The 22071-nt window shown below is 38.8% G+C and overlaps 1 long non-coding RNA gene across 1 annotated transcript in view; it reads left to right on the plus strand.

Annotated features, from left to right (window-relative positions):
• LOC138903675 (uncharacterized) overlaps positions 1-16587 on the plus strand; it is a 30075-nt gene extending 13488 nt beyond the window's left edge. Inside the window, exon 2 of the long non-coding RNA XR_011413010.1 lies at positions 16324-16587. This is a non-coding gene — a long non-coding RNA (uncharacterized lncRNA). The remainder of the gene's footprint in view (positions 1-16323) is intronic.
• Positions 16588-22071: the final 5484 nt, after the last annotated feature.

Raw genomic sequence — 22071 nt, forward strand, 5'->3', positions numbered from 1 at the left:
CAGTATGTCATGGTCAACTCTACCATAACAGAATGGCAAGGGCTTTCAATAAAAAGGTCAAGTCAAGGCAATTCACACAGGGGCAATAGGTTTTGAAACGGATCTTCCCACATCAGTATGAAGCAAAGGGGAAATTCTCACCCCACTGGCAAGGCCCTTACATATTTCACCGAGTAATAATACAAGGGGCACTTATACTCGTAGAAATGGATGGAGAGATTTGGCCAAAACCTATCAATTCGGATGCAGTCAAGAGATACTATGTTTAAGATTATGTTCGCACTTTCTCTTTGATGTAACTGAACTACGCTTGACATGATTCCCGTTTAAGAGGGGATACGTAGGTAGCCCCCTGGGTTCGGTCATATCATAATAAAATCTTCATTCCCCTATGTTTAGAAACTAGGGCATGATCTTGAGTTTGCCCGACCTCATCATGTTTGGAATCGCCAAGGAATGTATCACATGAAATATGCACTTAAACTGGGGCAGAATTTTGTGGAGGATCTTAAGAATTCTGAGTCAGCGAGGTTGCGATGTCTCAAAAGCGTGTCACAATCATCAATTCAACAAATATTTTGCTCTCGTGCATTATCACATATTTCAAACAACTACATTTTCATAAATAATTTATCAAACGCATGTTTTTCAAAAAATTTTGTTTCTGTAGCAGCCAGACGTTACTTGGGGTAACTCAAGCAGGGACTTCAGACGAAAGTAAAGGCAAAGAAAGGAATCAAGAGCACGAACCAACCTTTCCCCCCACAAAACTCATGATTTTTATTTGGATGCAAGCACACTGAACATAACAGGAACGTCCGCAAATTCATGTAAACAACAAGATCACTATATTCACACCGACAAAGGTCACCAATCACAAACACATCAAGCTAAGAAATGCTTTATTCTCTCGCATATAGTAATTGATTTTCTTGCATAGGTCTAAGCACTGCCCTCATCATTACATAAGACTAAGAACTGCCTTCTTTTGCATGAGACTAAACATTGTTTCTACTCATTGCATAAGGCTAAGCATTGCCTTTCATTGCGTGAGGCTAAGCACTACCTCCACACTGCATAAGGTTAAGTAATGCCTTTATTTGCATGAGACTAAACACTGTATCCATTTCTCACATGAGGCTAAGCATTGCCTCAATTATTGCATAAGGCTAATCATTTCCTTTTATTGTATGAGACTAAGCACTGTCTCCATATTGCATAAGGCTAAGCATTGCCTTTCCTTCCACGAGACTAAGCATTGTCTCCATCATTGCATAAGGCTAAGCACTACCTTACCTTGTATGAGACTAAGCACTGTCTCCATTCCTTGCACGAGGCTAAGCATTGCCTCCATTGTCGCATAAGGTTAGGAATTGGCTTTCCTTGCATGAGACTAAACATTGTCTCTGCTCTTTGCATCGAGCTAAGCACTGCCCTTATCTCATACAAAACTAAACCTTGTCTCGTCTTGTTCTCGCATATGATTAAGCATTATTTGTTTCCTCTATCAAACGATGGATATCGCCACATCTTTGCATCTCATGGGATGAAACATAGCCACATTGTTTGAAGGCGTCATAGTCTGAGGGCATCATCCTCATAGCCAGAAGACATCATGCCATGGCTTGGGGATCTCTCGAAATTGCATATCATTATTCAAAGGTGTCATAGTCCGGAGGCACCATCCTCATGGCCCGAGGACACCATTCCATGGCATGCAAATCCCTTATCATATGCTATATGGCCCAGGACGTCATGGTCTAAGGATATCATCCTCATCGTCCGAAAGACAACTCTCATGGTCTGAAGGGAATCTGCATCATGTTTAAGTTTATATAGTAACCCCATATATTTGCGTGCATCGTGTTTTGAGTTTTGCAGGTAACGCGAGAGGTAACCGTTCTACAAACAGGAGAAACTTTCGCTCCGATTTCCGTTCACAACGTTCACATCCTATGACTACCTCAAACGTAACCGATGATCATTAATTGATTTCTTTTTGTTCTATAACCGTTCAAATATTTTCCTTATACGCCCGTAACGTTAAAGTTCGTATTCATAGCACCACCTAAAATTATCCGGTATTCACGACACTATCATATCCAAAAGATCTTTTGAAACACACGACCAATCTTGTAATAACTCCATCAGTTTCATTCGCCGTTGGATCCAAAACTACACACAGCCTAATTCCCATAACACCAGGGATATGTAGGCAACTCAAGAACCAGGGTTCGACCCCCATTTTTTCAAAATACATCATTCCTCACTCACTTCAGACAAAATTGGTCATCATTTTCTTTACCCGATAACTCTTTAATCATTTCCGGGTAAATAGGGGCAGCTGTTGATATTCAATTTTGCCCTCATCTTTGCTTAATAGTATATATACTTTCAAAATATCACTTTGTATCATTACTTAATTACAAGAGTTATACAAGTATTTTCTATAATTTTTATAATTTTTAACGTTTTAAAATTGATTTTTCTTACATTTTAATTACTTGAATAAGCATTAATTACCCCTTAAATTATTTTGTGATGACTTCATACAAATTTATCATTTACACCCACATATATGTTTTACAACATTTTTACTTCATTGAATATGATAACATTTGTATTTTTACCTAATTACACAATTTTTGCAAGAATAACCTACATTCTATACATAATTATATTATTTATGTTAGAATAACATTTTTTATATTTTTATAATGTTAATCTATTATTTTCCTGTATTTTATTGCAAAAATAGTATTTTATTTTTTATTAATCATTTTTATAAATTATTGTTTCATAAATTTCGTATATTTAATTTTTATAGCCCAATGAAGGGCTAATTTTTGGACCAAACAGACCCAAATCCCTGGCCCAATTCTTTTAGCCCAAACCAAATGACCCTTTTGATCCATCCCGGTCGCGACCCGTTGAACCAACCAGCCTCGCTCGAGTTTTAATCTTGGCCGTTGATCTCTCAAGATCAACGACCCACCACTACCCTGGGCATTTTTAATAACCCAATCCCAAAACCCTAATCCCCATTCTCCGACAGACCGCCACCCCCGTTTCCCTCATTTCTCCTCCTCCCTCCTTCAGAAACACTAGCCGCCTTCACCAACCTTCTCAGAATCTGATTAATTCATGGATTCCTGCCACGATTCACTTACCTTTTATGGATTATGTCATTGTTCTTTACAAGATTATGTTATTACATAGTACTTGCCTAATTTTTGGAAAGCACCAATCTTCCGAATCAAGAGAAATCAGACTCACTCCTCAAGATTCAAACGAACTTTCGTCTATATACACTCATGGAAAGATTATATGGGTATGATTTACCAAGATTCTTCGGCCAATCTGAGATTCTGGTCAGAACTAGGGCTTGCCTTATTTTTCTCCTAATTTGGTTCCAAATCGATTCTGCATGCTTTTCTTTCCTTATTTGTATTTGATTGATTATATTTCCTTGTTTATTTGTTCAATTTCCATTACTATATAAACCCATCCCCCAACTCCCCCAGGGGATTCTGAATCGCTAAAGAAAATTATTAATGTTCTCTTATTCTTTCTTGTCCTATACTATTCTGAGGCATAATCTTTTGGCTGGCTGAAAGCCTAGGCCACCAAAATTCAATTCTCGAACCTTTCTCAGTGTGAGCACTGCCCATGATTCGTTCGAAACCCTTGGGAACTCTGACGCACTGAGATTCTTGGGTTATACTGCTCGTTTTGATATTGACATTGAAGTGTTACTGAAATTACTCTCCTTGTTTACTTTTTTGTCTGTAACTGGTAATGTAGCTATGACTCTTGCAATTTTATTTTTTTTCTTCTCGTTTAAATTCCTGCTCTGCATATCTATGTCTCTGAGAATTTTTATGAACCAACATGCCATTATATACTTTGAAACTCTTCTTGAGGCTCTATACCTTTTAGTAGCCCAACTTGCATATTTGTTGCCTTGATTCTGCCTTCTTAAGCGTACTTGCTAATATATGTGCTTGAATGCTCATTACTGTTTTCTATTCTGAGTTTGGTTTCTTGTCTTGTTCTGTACTCTTGTGATAAGTCGAGTCATGCCCATAACCTCTTCTAAGTCTTGAGTCATTCCTGCGCGACTTGATACTTTTCAAACAATTATCTCTTGATCATGTTATTAGCCCATGCATGCTTTCCATGCTACTTGTGAACTAATGCTCGTTCCCTGCCTTGTCCTGTACCTCTGTGATGAATCCATGCATGTGTTTCAGGCCTTGTCAAGTCATTCCTGTCCAACATGCTAAGTTTTGATGTTGTACTGATTAGCTAGGGTATGCTTTCATGTCATTTAAGTTCTAATGTATGCTTATGCAATCCCCTTTGAGACCTTAGGGATGACCTCATGTCTAGCCTCTTCCCCCATATATGATTAAGCCTAGTGCAGACTTGTCCTGTTAACCTATATTTGACATATTCTTGACCATTGTGAGTCTTGGTGCTATTTAAACCTTCGTGTGTGATTGATAATGTTAAAGTCTTCCCAGTTGATTAGATTATTACAGACTATGTTCATTAGCCTGTTTTGCATTATATTTGCTCTAGACCCTCAGGCTAGAAATCTTACTTGTTTCCGTCTGTGATTCTGCAAGATTCCTCTGTCAAGATTGTGTTTAAGTTAACCTTAGATCATATTATATCCTGAAACTCTATTCAGGGTTGTCTGTTGGTCTGTGATATTCCATCATGTCTTCTGAACTTCTAGCATATTTTGTGTATAACTCCGTATGATCTCATCTACCTGCTATGGTTTAAACCACTGTTAGTTGCAGTCCTAAGAATTAAGTGTGTGGATTTCGAGTGATTTGATTAATTAATGAACAACTTGTTACTCATGTGGTTAAGTCTGGAATTGTTGGGTAAGTTGATTCTCCCTTTCAGACTTGGTATGGGTTTGGGTTCGAGTCATGCAACTGATTCACTCTAATGTCCTGGGGTGTACTTATACCTAGGTTTACTATATTTTGTGTGATGAATGAGATCACTGAAGACCTTGAAGTTGCTGGGTTATTCCTCTTTGGGCCTGCTCTGCTTATTGGGCCTGTAATGATTTGTAATCAAATAATTTGGGCGTTAGTGGAACTGGGGAATGGGTGTGATTTATTCTTACATAAGGGGTAGTGAACATGCCTATAGGGTCTACGTGCTTTATTTGCTACCTTGTTTAACTTGCTTTACTTTTGCAAGCTAGTAGAAATCATGTCTATAAGAATCGCACACACCTCACCTAATTTGTCTAATACTCGCACACTATCTCAAACATGTTAGTAATTGCTATACTTGATTTTCACATTATTACTATGTGTTTAGCAGCATGCCTATAAGATGTATAACACATGCTTTGTCAACCTAGAAACCATGCCTATAGGACATCGAATAATCATTTGGTCTATTGCTTCTATTACTTTTAGGGTACTGCCTATCTAGATTTCATGACTATAGGACCCTAATCTTTTAATCAACTACTTTTGTTGTTTTTATTACACTGCCACGCCTAGATGACATGCCTATAAGAGTAAAGTGTTGTTAAATCAATTTCAGTTATCAACTACTAGAAATCCTGCCTATAGGATGCCGTCACATACCTAAGAAGTAGGTCTATAAAATCAACACTGGTAATCGGAATTATGAGATCGTTTCACTGTCTTATTGCGCAAACAATTAGAAATCATGCCTATAGGACTTGTAACGCCTTTAATCTGCAAGTTTGTTAGTTTAAAGCTTCACTTCTGTCTATACAATACTGGAAATCAGAATCACATAGAAACTTTGCCTATAGGACTTAATAGTTCTAATGCGTTTGAAATTGTCTACTACCTAACTGCCCGCATGCATTTGTTGTTTATGTTTGAAGGTTAACTTGAGCCTTTAATTGTACTCACGTGTAGTCCTACATGTTTTTGAATATGCGCTAGTTTTATCATTTTGAGCATCCTAAGTGAAGTCTAGAACCACCCAAATAGAGGTCCAAAGCCTCCTGGACCATACGTATGAGAAGATAGTGCACGCATAGGGTACGACCTAGAATTGAATTAGAGCGCCTTTAGGTAAACAACTTTAACATAGTAATCGGGTAGCAGGAGATGATAGTCTATTCCCGCTAAATAATATGAGCAACCCCTATCTAGTAGAAATCAAATCTATAAGAATTGCACACACCTCACCTAATTTGTCTAATACTCGCACACTATCGCAAACATGTTAGTAATTGCTATACTTGATTTCCATATTATTACTATGTGTTTAGACATCATGCCTATAAGATGTATAACACATGCTTTGTCAACCTAGAAACCATACCTATAGGACTTCAAATAATCAATTACTCTATTTCTTCTATTACTTTTAGGGTACTGCCTATCTAGATTTCATGACTATAGGACCCTAATCTTTTAATAAACTACTTATGTTGTTTTTATTACACAGCCCCGCCTAGATGACATGCATATATGAGTAAAGTGTTGTAAAATCAATTTCAGTTATCAACTACTTAAAATCCTGCCTATAGGATGCCGTCACCTGCCTAAGAAGTATGTCTATAAAATCAGCACTGGTAATTCAGAAATATGAGATCATTTCACTATCTTATTGCGCAAATAATTAGAATCATGCCTATAGGACTTGCAACGCGTTTAATCTGCAAGTTTGTTAGTTTAAAGTTGCACTGCTGCTATACAACACTGGAAATTAGAATCACATAGAAATTATGCCTATAGGACTTAATAGCTCTAATGCGTTTGAAATTGTCTATTGCCTAACTGCCCGCGTGCATTTGTTGTTTATGTGTGAAGGTTAACCTGAGCCTTTAATTGTACTCACGTGTAGTCCTACATGCTTTTGAATGTGCGCTAGTTTTATCATTTTGAGCATCCTAAGTGAAGTCTAGAACCACCCAAATAGAGGTCCAAAGCCTCCTAGACCATAGGTATGGGACGGATAGTGCACGCATAGGGTACGACCTAGAATTGGATTAGAGCGCCTTTAGGTAAACAACTTTAACATAGTAATCAGGTAGCATGATATGATAGTCTATTCCCGCTAAATAATATGAGCAACCCCTATCTTAAAGGATTTGTAAAGTATTATTTATGTTACACGAGGTGATCCTTTAGGCTAAAAAACTTAGGACCCCCTCCTTTTCTTTATGTATTTGTTATTTACACTTGGTCATCTAACATAGATCAATGTAATTGTATCCTTATACTCATTAATATTTGTGCCGATTCTCACGTGTTCTAATAAGACACTTTGGCTTCTAAATTTCCCTTTATTTATTTGATCACCTAGCCTAATTACGTAATCCACATAATTTAAAGTTCGATCGGGACCCACAGTTATGGACTTTGAAGAGTGCCTAATACCTTCTCTTTGAGGTAATTTGAGCCCTTACCCGATCTTAGGTAACACGGACTAGTCAAATGGAGTTATTTACAAATTGGGGCCCTAACGCACCTCAAAATCATTAGATAGCGACTCTTCTATTTAAAAGAGTTGTCACATGTCGAAACCCTCTTTCGCGAGAAAATAGGGCGCTACAGTAGGGAGTGAGGCTATTTTGATGTGCAGGTGCTAGGTTGGTGCCGCACCTGCGAGACCGCAGAAGCGGCCAGAGGGTTGCAAAAGCGTTAGGAAGTGAGGCTGGTTGGGTGCGGAGGTGCGAGGTTTCTGCCGCACCTGCGAGATCGCAGATGTGGAATAAGGGTACGCAGGTGCTCGGGGGAGTGAATTCGTTGTTTTCGCAAAAGCGGATACCTGGTCGCAGGTGCGACTCCGCAGAAGCGGAGTCTGGTCCGCAGATGCGTAGGTAGGAGGGCTACGTACGGGGGCTAAGTACCCACGAGGTGACGAGAGTCTGTACTTAGCTAGATTTATGTTATGTTCGGGTAGACTTAGGTTCTCGCCATGCTATAACTGTACTATTTGAGGTGTTCCTTGCCTATTAAATTCCTTTACCTTACATTACGACTTGAGACTAGACTTGCGTAGAGTGATAGACTTGCTATTGTAGAGATTTGATGGGCTTCATGATTAGCCGTAGAATAATTGTACTCCTCTTACGAATTTCCCCTGCGCTATGCGTTCTCATCAAAATGTTTTCCTTAAAGTTCATAACTCGCACGTTTATCGTGAATAGGGTAAAGGACCCATTAATGTTTTTTATTCTAATGGTATCGGGCCGTTCGCTTCGGCAGTATAATAGATACATCTATGGTTCGTGCCATTCGACTCGACATGATTATTTATCACACTCTCATGGGAGCGGCCCGTTCGCCTCGGCAATATAGTAGATGTATCTATGGTTCATGTCGTTCGACCCTCGACAGTGCTGATATTATGATGGGATCGGGCCATATGCTTGGGGATTTCTATAAAATACTCTTATGAAATCGTGCGTCATAATTGACAAGAAGCCAGTATATCTAAGAGTTTTCCTTATTTGAACTGTGACGACCTATTTGGTGAGGTCTATTATATATATACTCCAATTGAGGAGGTAACTACTAGCTGAGAGCTTGAGTTCTTGCTGAGAGGAGAATTGTACCACGTATTTATATTTGTTATTTCATTTATTTACTCTGACTCACATCTATTTACTTCTACTGTATCTGTCTTATTGGATCACTAGTACGTGTCGATGTCGACCCCTCGTCACTACTTCTCTGGGGTTAGGCTAGATACTTATTGGGTACGCGTTGATTTATGTACTCATGCTACACTTGCTTCACTTATTGTGCTGGTACATATATATCTGATGGTCTTTTGGGCGCAGAGGCGCGGCTATTCCGGGGACTTTACTGTGAGCTGTAATTCATGTTACGATCCATAGCCTGCAGAGTCTCCATCAAATTTATTTATATTCTCCTGTCTAATTTGTATTCCAGACAGATATTGTATTTTATTATATTTCCTAGTTGATGCTCATGCACTTGTGACACCGGATTATTAGGTTTCCTACAGATTATTCATCATTGTAGTTCGTGTAAATATTATCATTCACCTTGTAAATTTATATTATTTAATTAATGAAAATTATGATTTCATTTAGGCTTGTGCCTTTATTTCCTTCCTACTTAATCTTACGCGATGTGGGGCGCTTGTTGTCAATTGGGCGTCTAGGAGTTGTAGTGGTACTACAGACGTGGTGCAAGATATTTTTCCATGCGTGTTTGGGCAGGCTATTATCGTCGCCTTGCAGAAGGATGTTCTTTTGTTCCAGCTTAGTACTTGTATGCCCTATGGTTTCTAGACTATGCACGGATTGCTATAATGTCTATGCGTTGTTATCGCAGAATATTGGTGTAATGGTAGGGTGATTGTTTGTGTGTCGAGGCAGTGAATTACTTGAAAGGAGGATTTCTCATTGGATGATTTAGAGGTTCAACATTTATTTCCAGCAAAGGAAAGGTAATCAGACTATTGATATTCATGCCTTGGTTGATAAAGTGACGAGACTTGGTATTTTCGAGCGTAGTGGAATTCTCATTTGTGGTGTAGTGTCTTCATCCTTGTTGGAATGCATTAAGGTTTGCTGGCGTTATGGTCTTCCTAGATTTGCTTTCGGGGCAGGATATTGGGAAAGTGGCGCCTAAGAAGCGGTTGTCATAGATAGCAGAGTGTAGCGGCTTTAGAATCAAATTCTTGTTTCTAGTGTTGATGGCTCGAGAAAGATGATCTTCTGGGAGGTTTAGATTCGGTATCAATACATTAGTTCCGGTGCTAAAGGTATGTATTTGATTTGAGGCAACATTTGGGCAGCGGAGTGTGAGGAAGGACAGGATGGGAGGTATCTCGCGGTGGTTGGCAGGCCAAGTATGAAAATCGGAGGTTGAGAAGTTGCTTAAAGGAAATGGTTTGACCGAAGTGGGAGTGACAGAGTAGTGTATGGATTCTGTGGTAGGATAACCACATACCTTGAGGAAGATTAGAGCAATTTGGGAGGCACGGTGGAAGTGACTAGGTACACGGATTATATTTGGAATGGTGGTTACTGCATAGAAAAAGATTGAATATGGCAGAAAGGAATTTTCTTGAAATGAAGAGGGGTGTGAAGATTTGATTATCGTTTCGGATGCAACATGACTTTGTGTTTGGAAGGTATTGTTGGACTTTCAGTTGATGTCAATGGGGAAGGAACGAACTTGTACAGCCGGTGGACGAGCGTGGGCTCAGGAGGGTTTACTGAACTCGTGGTAGTTGTAACCGGTGCAGCGTTGTTGGAAGATGACGGCATGGAATACTACATGTGGGTTATCTCATGTGAACATGTTAGCGGTTGTGTTATTTTGATGAGGCTTCTACGAAGAGTTCTACTTACTACCCAACAGAAGGTCGAGTGTGTGATCGTGGTAGATAATTCGAAATGTTTCCTGAAAAGCTTAACAAAAGACTTCGACAAATTTGGCAGGTTAAAGGTGCACGATCATGGTAATTGAGAAGGAGTAATCCTTATGGGCTCTACTTTATGTGGTGGTAGTTTAAAGCTAAGTGGGGGAGCCCACCGTTTATGATTGGATCACGTGGTTGTCTGCATATGCGGTTTCTGGTTATCGATGCTTTGGTGGATTATTTATGACTAAGAAAATAAAACATCAGGGGTAATTCGAGCAAGGAACTTGATAAGTGTGTGCTATACTTTGCCTTATCGATTTAGGTGCAGGTTTCGGGAAGACTCAGAGTTTATGCTTCTTGTATATGTAATGTACAAGGAAAAGCATTCAGCCAGCTGCTTCTTTGATAGGGTGTTCATGGGCTATCAGAGCGATGGAGTTTGCTCATATTCGAGACCAGGTCAGAGTGGGTGACTCTCAATAACAGTCCTAGCGGGTTCAAGAATTAAAGTGCAATGCCTAAGGATTTCGGGTCCGTTGTGTGGTTAAGGATCAAGTTTTCGCAGTGGATTACGAACGAGAGTTGGAATGTTCTATGTTATCATCGGGTATGTGGTGCAGTATTGGAGGAAAAGAAGAAATAGCTTCAGATTCGCGGGAGGTCTTGCAGAATGGGTGTACCAGTTGGAGATGCTATTGTGCGCATAAGGAAAGTATTAGATGGTTCATGAGTATTGAGACGATGTGGTCTCGTGATGCGGGTCACTCAGATGAGTGCGGATTTGGTTGGTTACGTTTTTGAATGGAGCTATTATTATTTCTAAGGTGAGTCGAGAGTAAATTGGAAGAAGTTGGGTCGGTTAGTAATAGTTGAATCGGCATGATTATGGCAATGATGAGTTCCTTCGGCGTGTGAAGTTATACATGTGGTTTGTGGTTGTACGTGCGGGCTTGACAACCACCATAACTTGATTGATTTTGGAGGTATTTGATTCAAATGGCCTTGTTGTGTAAATGGATTCTGAAAAAGTCATGACGGTTTAGACCACGACTTGAGGTTTGTATTTTTCTGTGATTTGGGAATTCAGTTGCGTGTTGCATTAGATCTTCTGAAATGAGCTGAGTGAAAGGTTTCTATCCAATGAAGTGTTTAATCTACTGGTAATTCAGGGGTTATGATGAATTCTTTTATTCTCGTGTAGCGACATGATAGGTGCAGTGAGCGGCATGGGGATTGGAAAGTTGAGGATCAAGGTTGCGGTTCGGTGTTGACAAGAATCTCACGAGTTCGGATGAGCAGGGGAGAATTCAGATGTTCAGAGTAAGCTGGTATTTTCTTTAGTGTCACCTGAGAACGGTGTCCTATATAAGAGGCTTTGTGTATTGAATTGCGGACTCTTGATTGGCTTTGCAGAATTAGTGCGGTTGGTGGTGTGTAGGTGCAGACTTTGCTATCTGGTGCGAAAGGTCATGGGACAATACCCCACGGGGAAATCTGTATAGTGCGACATGTTAGTCACTTGATTGTTAAAGATTGAAACCAAGCATGGAGATTATGGTACTATCGTTAATGTGAGAGTTTATGCCTGGGAGGCGCTCTATTCCTTTAGTTGTGAACTGTGGGAGTTGTTCCGGATTGAGACGGCTTGATTATTCGCACATGTGTTGAGGTCCCGTGTAGCTTGTGGTGTTATATGAGCAGGATGGCTCTCGAGATGCAGGTCATTTATCACATCTTAGTTGTGCTTGGCTTTTGTGGCGTATTGCATTATCCGTCTCCCTAGAGTTGTATTTTTGCACTTGGCGTGCTTATGGATGATATTATGTATTCCGTAGGTAGACGCATTATGGCTTGATGGGTATGTCCTTATTTATTGTTATGAGTGGATCGGGTGGCACACCGTCCAGGTACGTTGTTTGGATCGGGTTGCACGCCGTAACAGTATCATGTTTGGATCATGTTGCACACCGCAACGGTATCATGTGTGGATCGGGTTGCATGCCCCAACAGTGAGATGTGGAGTACGGTCCCTTATACTTATTTTTGTGTATTTGTTTCTCATTATCTGAGAAAGGTTCATAGCATCTCTTCGGTCACTTTATTCGTTAGGCGGGCCGGGTAGTTCTTTTGTTCCAAAGTTCATTCCCTCTTATGTGTCATATTCAAGTTGTAGCTTGTCGGCGCGTTGATGAGATCTGGGTCAGTGTTTGAGATGACTTATTTCCTGAGCAGCTTGTACTGGGTGAGATGCGATTATTGGACCTAGAATCAATGCGATCAGAGTTATGTAGGGTATATTAAAGATCAAATATCGTTATTCAGTTCACAATGAGGTAATGGTCCTTGTCAGGAAGAAAGACTCCATAATTTATTGATTCGGCAGGTGGTTATTAGTTTCTACGCATCTGTACCGTCGTGGCAATATTGCGAGAGATGGAATAGGACTTATATGTGTCATGAGGTGTGTTATGGGCATCAGAATCATGAAAATGCAGCTATAGTTGTCAAAGGATGTTGTTATGGTCAAGCGAATTATGTGGTGGATGGTATGATTTTAGCGGAGGAGCATGGTCATGTTGGGTACAGTCTCTGGTGATTGATGTGGTGCACGTATGTTAGGATCGGGCCCCGTGGAAAATTCTAGATGTTGGAATTTGGTTTTGAAGCTTGTTAGCTAAGGTTATAGAAAGGATCTTCGTATGGCTCGAGCTAACGTGCTCATATGGTTTGTGGTGTCACAGGTAGGTGCGCAAGGTGTTAAACAGTGATTTCGGACAACTCCGGAACAGTTCATAGCATGTTTGAGGACAAACCTATGCTTAAGTGGGGGAGAATGTAACGACCTGACCGGTCGTTTTGAGCTCTAGCACGTCGTTTGGCGGTTTGAGGTCTTGAGTAGCTTTACTTTAGGTATTATGATTTGTACGTGTGGTCGGAATTGAACTTCAGGAAGTTCGGAGTTGATTTGGAAAGAAAATTCTAATTTCGAAAGTTTTAAGTTGGAAGAATTGGCTAAGGTTTTGACTTTTGAGTAAACGACCTTGGAATCAGAAATTGAAGGTTACGATAGGTTCGTATGATGATTTCGGACTTGGGCTTATGTTCGGGTTGAGTATCGGATCATCCGGGAGCAATTCAGTGCTTATTATGGAAAGCTGGCATTTTTGAAAGTTTTAGAATTTTATAAGTTTGGTTTGAAGTGGATATTTATGTTATCGATATCCGTTTGGAGTTTCGAGACATGGAATAGGTTCGTATCATGATTTGTGACTTGCACGTAAGGTTTGGAGTCATTCTGGGGTGTTTAAGTGTAATTCAGACGCGTTCAACGAAATTAGAAGGTTGGAAAGTTAGACGAAAGGTTTTGGCCATCGATTTGTAATTTTGATGTTGCTTGACGTGATTCGAGGTTTCGACTAAGCCCTTATCGTATTGTGGGATGTATTGGTATGTTTGGACGGGGTCCCGGAGGCCTCGGATGCGAATCGGATTGTAAGCGGATCGAGTTTGAACTTGGAGAAAACTGCTGAAGCTTAAGGCTTCTGGTGCGATCGCCCCTACTAGGTTATGGCTGCAGGTGCGAGACCGCAGAAGCGACCCAGGGGTTGCAGAAACGGTAGGGAGTGAGGATTTTTGGATGCGCAGGTGCGAGGTTGGTGTCGCACCTACGAGACCGCAAAAGTGGCCGGGGGGTCGCAGAAGCGGTAGGAAGTGAGGATGGTTGGGTGCATAGGTGCGAGGTTTGTGCCGCACCTGCGAGATAGCAGATGCGGGAAAGAGATACGCATGTGCAAGGGGGAGTGAGTTCGTTGTTTCTGCAGAAGTATATACCTGGTCGCAGGTGCGACTCCGCAGAAGCGGAGTCTGGTGTGCAGATGCGAAGGCTGGAGGGCTAAAGGGGGACTACAGAAGCAGAATTTTAGCCGCACCTACAAAACTGCAGAAGCGGTCAAGTGGCCGCAGGTGCGATCTGCGATGATCGCTGGGCAGAGGGCTTGCTTAAGTGCTAGGGTTTGGCTCATTTTCATTTCATTTCTTCCATGGGAGCCGGCCTTGGAGTGATTTGGAACGTCATTTTCATCATCAATCATAAGGTAAGTAATTTCTACAAGTTGTGAGTTAAATATACGAGTGTGGGCTTGTATATACATGAAACATTATGGAAATTGTGTGATTTTGGTAGAAAAACCTAGAATTTGGTATTTTTGGATTTTGACAACAAAATTGGACATGGAATTAGGAATAAATTATGTATTCGAGTTCGTGGTGGTATGGGTAATAATTATATTCGAAAAGTTTCGGAATTCGGGCAAGTGAGCTCGAGGGTTGACTTTATGAACTTTTCGACCGGAGTTGGAAATTGTTATAAATTGATTAATTATGGGTAATAGAGTATATATTTAGGGATTTGAATATTTGGTTGACTAGTTTTGGAGAGACGGGCATCGATTTGAGGTGTTTGGGAGGTGTTGGAGCCTGTTATGGAACTTCGGAGACTAGGTAAGTCTCCTGTCTAACTTTATGAGGGGAAAACTACCCCTGGGTGATGTATTTGATATGTGCTACTTGTTGCAGGGGTTACGTACGCACGAGGTGACGAGAGTCCATACATAGCCATATTCATGTTATGTTCGGGTAGACTTAGGTTCCCGCCATGCTATAACTGTACTATTTGAGCTGTCCCTTGCCTATCAAATTCCTTTACCTTACATTACGACTTCAGACTAGAATTGCGTAGAGTGATAGACTTGCTATTTGTAGAGATTTGATGGGCTTCATGATTAGCAGCGGAATAATTGTACTCCTCTTACGAATTTTCGTCGCGCTATGCATTCTCATCCAAAAGTTTTTCTTAAAGTTCATAACTCGCACGTTTATTCATGAATGAGGTTAATGACCCATTGAAGCTTTTTATTCTAATGGGATCGGACCGTTCGCCTCGGCAGTATAATAGATACATCTATGGTTCGTGCCGTTTGACCCTCGGCAGTGTGCACATTATGATGGGATCGGGCCGTTCGGGCCGTTCGTCTCGACAGGATTATGTATCACACTCTCATGGGAGCGGGTTATTCGCCTCGACAATATAATAGATGTATCTATAGTTCGTGCGGTTCGACCCTCGGTAGTGCACATATTATGATGGGATTGAGCTGTACGCCTCGATATTTCTATAAAATACTCTTATGAAATCGTGCGTCATAATTGACAAGAAGCCAGTATATCTAAGAGTTTTCCTTATTTGAACTGTGACGACCTATTTGGTGAGGTCTATCATATATATACTCCAATTGAGGAGGTAACTACTAGCTGAGAGCTTGAGTTATTGCTGAGCAGAGAATTGTACCACGTATTTATACTTAATATTTCGTTTATTTACTCCGATTCACATCCGTTTACTTCTACTATATCTGTCTTATTGGATCACTAGTAAGTGTCGATGTCGATCCCTCGTCACTACTTCTTTGGGGTTAGGCTAGATACTTAATGAGTATGCGTTGATTTACGCACTCCTGCTACACTTGCTGCAATTATTGTGCACGTACATATATATCTGGTGGTCTTTTTTGGCGCAGAGGCGCGGCTATTGCAGGGACTTTACCGTGAGCTGCATTTCATGTTACGATCCGCAACCTGCAGAGTCTCTATGAGAGTTATTTATATTCTCCTATCTAATTTGTATTCCACACAAATATTGTATTTTATTATATTTCTTAGTTGATACTCATGCACTTGTGACACCGGATTTTTGGGGTTCCCACAGATTGTTCATCATTATAGTTCGTGTAAATATTACCATTCACCCTGTAAATTCTATTTCATACTATTTAATTAATGAAAATTATGATTTCAAACTACTAAAATGAGTAATTAAGTTGATAAATCACTGTTGTCTTGCCTGACGGCGGTGTTAAGCGCCATCACGGCCTTTAGTGGAATTTGGGACATGACAAGTGTAACGGTTGCAACACTCAATAATAGTAACGCAGCACTTTGAAAGGACACCTCTCTACGTTATAGGAAAGTTGCAACAATGAACAAATGCAAGAGAAAAAAAACTTGAAACAAATGCAATACAAAAACAAAAGAAGAAGAGAAAGAAAGGTGAGAAATTAAACGGATCATGTTATTGATTCCTAAGTCAAAATGTCATCTCATCTAACATCTTATTCTTTCTATGTCTTTTCCAGCCACATGATGTTTAAGCAAGGTTGAACCCTTTGTTCCCAACAGAGGATATCTAAGTAGAAGTTGATGTCATATCTTAATTTCACTGTAAAGTACGAATTATATATTATGCACTTCTGCTTATAAGAATTTAGTTATAATTCCAGTTATTTGCTTTGAGGCATGCTTAAAAAGGAGATTTGCTTATGTTGTCACAAAGTTTTTCATTCCAATCTCATGTCATGCTCATCGTAGATTTTAAAGAATTCTCCTTCCATTTCTTTAAAGTAATTGCAGATAATGCTCTGTACCCTCTCACTTTTATTTCCTAGTGTAAGGGGGAAAAAAGGTATATATGCATGGAAATTCTTTTTGCTGCAAGAGGTTGGTTAGCCCTCTGCGGTTCTATTATATAATAACAACATTATTTTTGATTTGAAACGGTGATGAAGCAAGAATAAAAGGACTCCGATCCTTCAGTTTGTGTGGATCATGTGTCTTCTTCTTCTTCTTATACGACTACAAAAGCTTAGTTTTTTGTGAGGTTGTGGTGTTACTTCAAATTTTTAATATTAAACTTTTTATCTTTAGATTTATTTATTTTTTACTATAATAACTGAGTTTTTTGGATTTGAGAGTGCTTCAGTCTTTGAAATAGTTAAAAGTTTTGAAGTTAGATATTCTTGATGCTCCTTTCTTCTTATGTGACTACAAAAGCTAAGTTTTTTTTGTTAGTTTTGAGTGTTTCAGAATCATTTAAATAATTAAAAGTCTTGAACTCTAGAATCTTGATGCTTGATAGGTAACATAATAAAAAATTTCATTCAATGGTATCAAAGAAAAAGGGAAAAATGTAAACCAGTTGTAAGCGGGTAGAAGAAACTTGTATTGCTATGTTTCTTATTATTTCTCTTAATTTATTGAGTTATTGTTTCCTATGTATAAGCTTATTTCGGGATATATTAAAATAGAAATAAAACAAAACTTTTGAAATTTTATAGAGAATTGAGAGAAGAAAGTGGATGTTATAATATGGTGAGAGATCTCTAAAATATCCCTATATAATAACCATTCACTAAATATTATATTATGTTATAATATATGTCCTCTATAACAACACTTCACTATAGCAACTAACAATTTTTGGATCAAACGAGATTGTTATAGAGAGTTTTGACTGTATAGGAAAATAGCATTAGGAAAGAGGGTGATAATGAAAAAATTAGAACTTAATAGTAGGGGTGGGCGTTCGGTACTTCGGTACGGTATTTAATAACTACGGTTCGATACTTTGGTTTTTAATATATCAATTATGCATACCAAAATAGTTCGGTACGGTTCGATATTTTCTTATTTGATTCGGTACAATTTCAGTATCATACTAAAAGCTTTCAAATCTCCCAAGATTCATAGGCAAACTTAGAAAATAGAATCTTCATAATTACATAGAGTAAAAAACGTGAATCACTTAGCCGACACCCATATGATAATATAATTAAAATTTAGGAGGGGACTTTTGAATTGCTCCAATTACAAAAGACTCCCCCAACTCTAATATGATGTTTTCTGCGCAGTTGCAAAAGCTGAATGAAGCGGAGAGAAAAAGCTGCATTATACAATTTCCCAATCAAATTAGACATTAGGGTCAAGTAGACAAATGTTCCCGGCTAAAAGATTAACCCAGTCAAAGAGTTTGACACTTATCCTACATTTTCATGTATGAACATGTTACAAGTTGCAGATGCTGAAACCATTTTTTAAGAACAGTTCTATGACTTACACGAGTCACGACAGAGCCAACTGATCATTTGCTGGTGCACTCATGCCTCACGCTCAATTCTTTTACTCTTGAAGAAGCTACTGCCCGTAAGTCTGTCTCTGAGCTTAAAGAGGCCCCTAGGCGCTAAGGGATTAGGGAAGTACGAGGCTTGGGTGTTGGGCTTAGGCTTGTTGGGCTAGAAAATAGAAATAGAGTTGGGCTTTGACTTAAATATTTCACTATTTCGGTATAACAAAATATCAAGAATACCGTACCGAAATACTGAAGTACCGTAATTTCTGTACCGAAGTATACCAATATATCAAAATACCAAAAAAGCCGATACCGAAATACCAAATTAATTCGGTTCGATTCGGAATTCGATTTTTCGGATTTTATGCCCGCCCCTACTTAATAGTAGATGGTAGAGGGGAGTCAAAGGAATAAAGAGAGAAAGAATCATGTATTAACCTCCCCGGCAGATCATATAAGTGTAAGTGAACTTTTTTTTTATTTTTATTTATTTTCACTAAAATATTTATTCGTATGATTAACTGTTTAATTATATGCGCATGCGCGCGTGCACATATATATAAACTAAATTTATAAAATTATTTCTAAATATATGTGTATCATTTATAACCGCGCGAAGCGCGGCATATTCCCTAGTGTGCAAATAAATATCTACCGTTATATTAGTATGTATTTTGTGGGGAGTTGATCAACTCCAGTACAAATTGCTCCATTAAGTTGAATAGTAGGCCTGGTAAACGCTTCATCAACCCTATTTTTCAAACATAATGGAGTAATCTGTGCTGGACCGTTTTGCTCCCTATTTTGTGTGATGTCTGATTACTAGAAAAGGTAAAAGGTTATCTCAAGACAAAAGTGGAGAATACGTCCACCTCAAGTTTAATAATTCTATGATTACATGCTAATCACTTCATTAAGCCGTTTGGAATAACTTTAGTTCGCTTTTTCCTGAACTTTTCTTAGCCACAACTCACAAAGGTATATGAGTTGTAAGAATATTATGAAAATTATTACTAGTAACATACCATTACTTTAATTCGTTCTCACAATAAAGCAACTAATCAATCTATTGTTGTAACGCATCTCATTATTGGACAGTTTGGCAACAACAATTGACAATAAAACTATAGCTTTTGGAATTGGGGACATTGAACTACCACAAAAGCACAATAATTGAAACCATATTACCCTTTTTTAGCAGACTTGAGATTTGCATTGCCTCCTGATGATAATTCATGTGTGTTCCAAAGCCTTTAATTTGTGAAGACGACTCCAGTTATTGTGCTAAATCATGAGAATTGATTCTCAACATGACATTACCATAGTCCATAAATAACAGATAAGATTAAAATGGAATCTGTCAAACAATTATTATTTATTGTTTTTCGATCAAACTATATGCCTCATATCAAATAGCAGAATCAATGCCTTCTACAATTTTTATATTTATACATATTACAGTTGGCCATCACGTACTTGAAGTGAAGTCGTACAAATAAAATAAACTGTATTGTTTATATAATTACAGAAAAATGATATAGCAACTGGTGTAGTAGTATAGCATCAACACAAACACATATGTTCAGCACTTCAGAATATAATTAATACATAGATTTTCTTATGTTGTTTGATGTTTCCTTAAATTTTTGTTTTCTTTTTGATTTAGTCATTTAGCATTTCGGAAACCGTTGATTCAATTAATCCAGATTTGCGTTGGCCAGGGCCATTAAGGGAGATAAGGACTCCTTACCCAAAAAAAAAGAAGATATATGATATTCGGCCAAAATGCTATACTTTTAGTACATTACTCGCCCAATATTTTATTGGTTTAATGATTAATTATGCGATATTTGAGCTAAATTATATTGTTTATGTGTAGGAGTATCGGAAGAAAGAGTCGAATGAAAGTTGCACAAAAAGAGGACAAAAATGCAAGAAAAGAGCACAAAAGCATCAAATATCCAAACCGTGCTACAGACCAAGTAAAGCCAGCTCTATAACCTGCCTTACTGTGCTACAGACCAAGTAAAGCCAACTCTATAGCCAGTTTGACCGCACTATAAGCCTGGCCTCGCGAGGTCTATAGCCCGATAATTAAATGCCGCGGGGTTAAAAGACTCCAATCCGAATTTGGACTGAGGGATTTCGACCCTAACATATAAATACTCCCCAAACGAGTTGAGAAAGGGTTGGACACTATTTTGGAGAAGAAAAAGGCTACAGAGCACCGTGAAGCAAGAATCAAATGACTTTTCCCTCCGTTTATCTCTTTACTTTGTAGTTTAATGTCTATGGATATCATGATGATTGTTGATATATTTATTAGTAGCTATACTTTCTAATATAGGGTTTGATGGAACCTATTGGAGGATAATTTTCTACTACGTTTAATATAGATTTGCCTTTGATTTTTCTCTACTTGTTCAACTACATTTACATTGTGGTTGATTGAATAGCTCTCAATTACTGTGCCTATTTAGTGTGTATTGCTTGAAAAATGGTACATATTTAGGTAGTTGTTGAACAACATCACTCCTAACGTATGTGAGAAATCAATACGACATGTTTAAAGGTGGGATTAGGAATAGCGAAACCTTGGTGCGATCTTAGTGAGCGGTGAATTAGTGCCTGCTAGCGTAGTTCGTAAGAATACATCTAGTAAATTGTGGTAGTTACTTGAAAGAGAATTACGACACCCAAAGTACTCACGATCGGTAGAGAATACTTAGGCAAATTTATAGGAAACGTAGCGGTGAGGATGCCGACAATAGGAAAAATCATAACCCTAGACTTTTCCAATTGCTCTATTAGTTATAAATTACTGCATTTTAATTACTTTTCTCTTAGTTAGTAAACATTCAAATCCTTATTTAATATTTCTAAAGGTTGACTATTTGAATTCGTGCGAAACTAGTGGTTGTAATTAGTAGGTTAATTCTCTGTAAAATTTGACTCCAGACTTATAAACCGAATTATATTTGCAACCACCGCTAGACCTCTTAGGAGGCATAGGTGGGCGTGATGAAATTTTGGCGTTGTTGCTAGGAAATTAACGGTGTTATTAATTACGGCTAAAAGAATTGTTAGAATTCTTAGTTTAGTCAGCTTTCTCGACTTGAAATTCATTATATTGAAACGCTAACGTTATAGTCTTGTGTGTTACAGGCACATGCCTAGCAACGCCTCCGGAACTGGTGAATTGTACGAAGCATTACCAGACCCTGAGAAAGCTTTCAAGACAATAAATCGAGCAAACAAGAAAGACAGACGACAACAGAACGCAACAGAACGAATCGAACTAGACATGGGTGACGTAATAGACAACCAAAACAATGTGAATAACCCGAACGATCAGGGTGTGGCACCTCTTGTGTCAGAAGAAACCTCGTATGATTGGCACAACCCACCGCCGAAAACCTGGCAACTGCAATTGTTGTCCTTCCAATACAAGCGAAATCATTTCAAATTACAAACGACATGCTACATTTGATGCAGAACAAGGGATTGTTCTCGGGGTCTTACATTAAAGATCCACAACAACATTTGTAACATTTCTTGTCGATTTGTGTTATGCAAAATCAACCGAATGTAACACCGGAAGCAATAAGATTGTTGTTATTTCCATTCTCAGTGATGGGAGAGGCTCAGACTTAGCTCAATTCGCTCCCCATAATCTCCATCACTACCTGGGATGAATTAGTCAAGTGGATTTTGAACAAATTCTCCCACCCAATAAGACTGCC

Source organism: Nicotiana tomentosiformis, chromosome 12, assembly GCF_000390325.3.
Source record: "Nicotiana tomentosiformis chromosome 12, ASM39032v3, whole genome shotgun sequence".
Taxonomy (NCBI): Eukaryota; Viridiplantae; Streptophyta; class Magnoliopsida; order Solanales; family Solanaceae; genus Nicotiana; species Nicotiana tomentosiformis.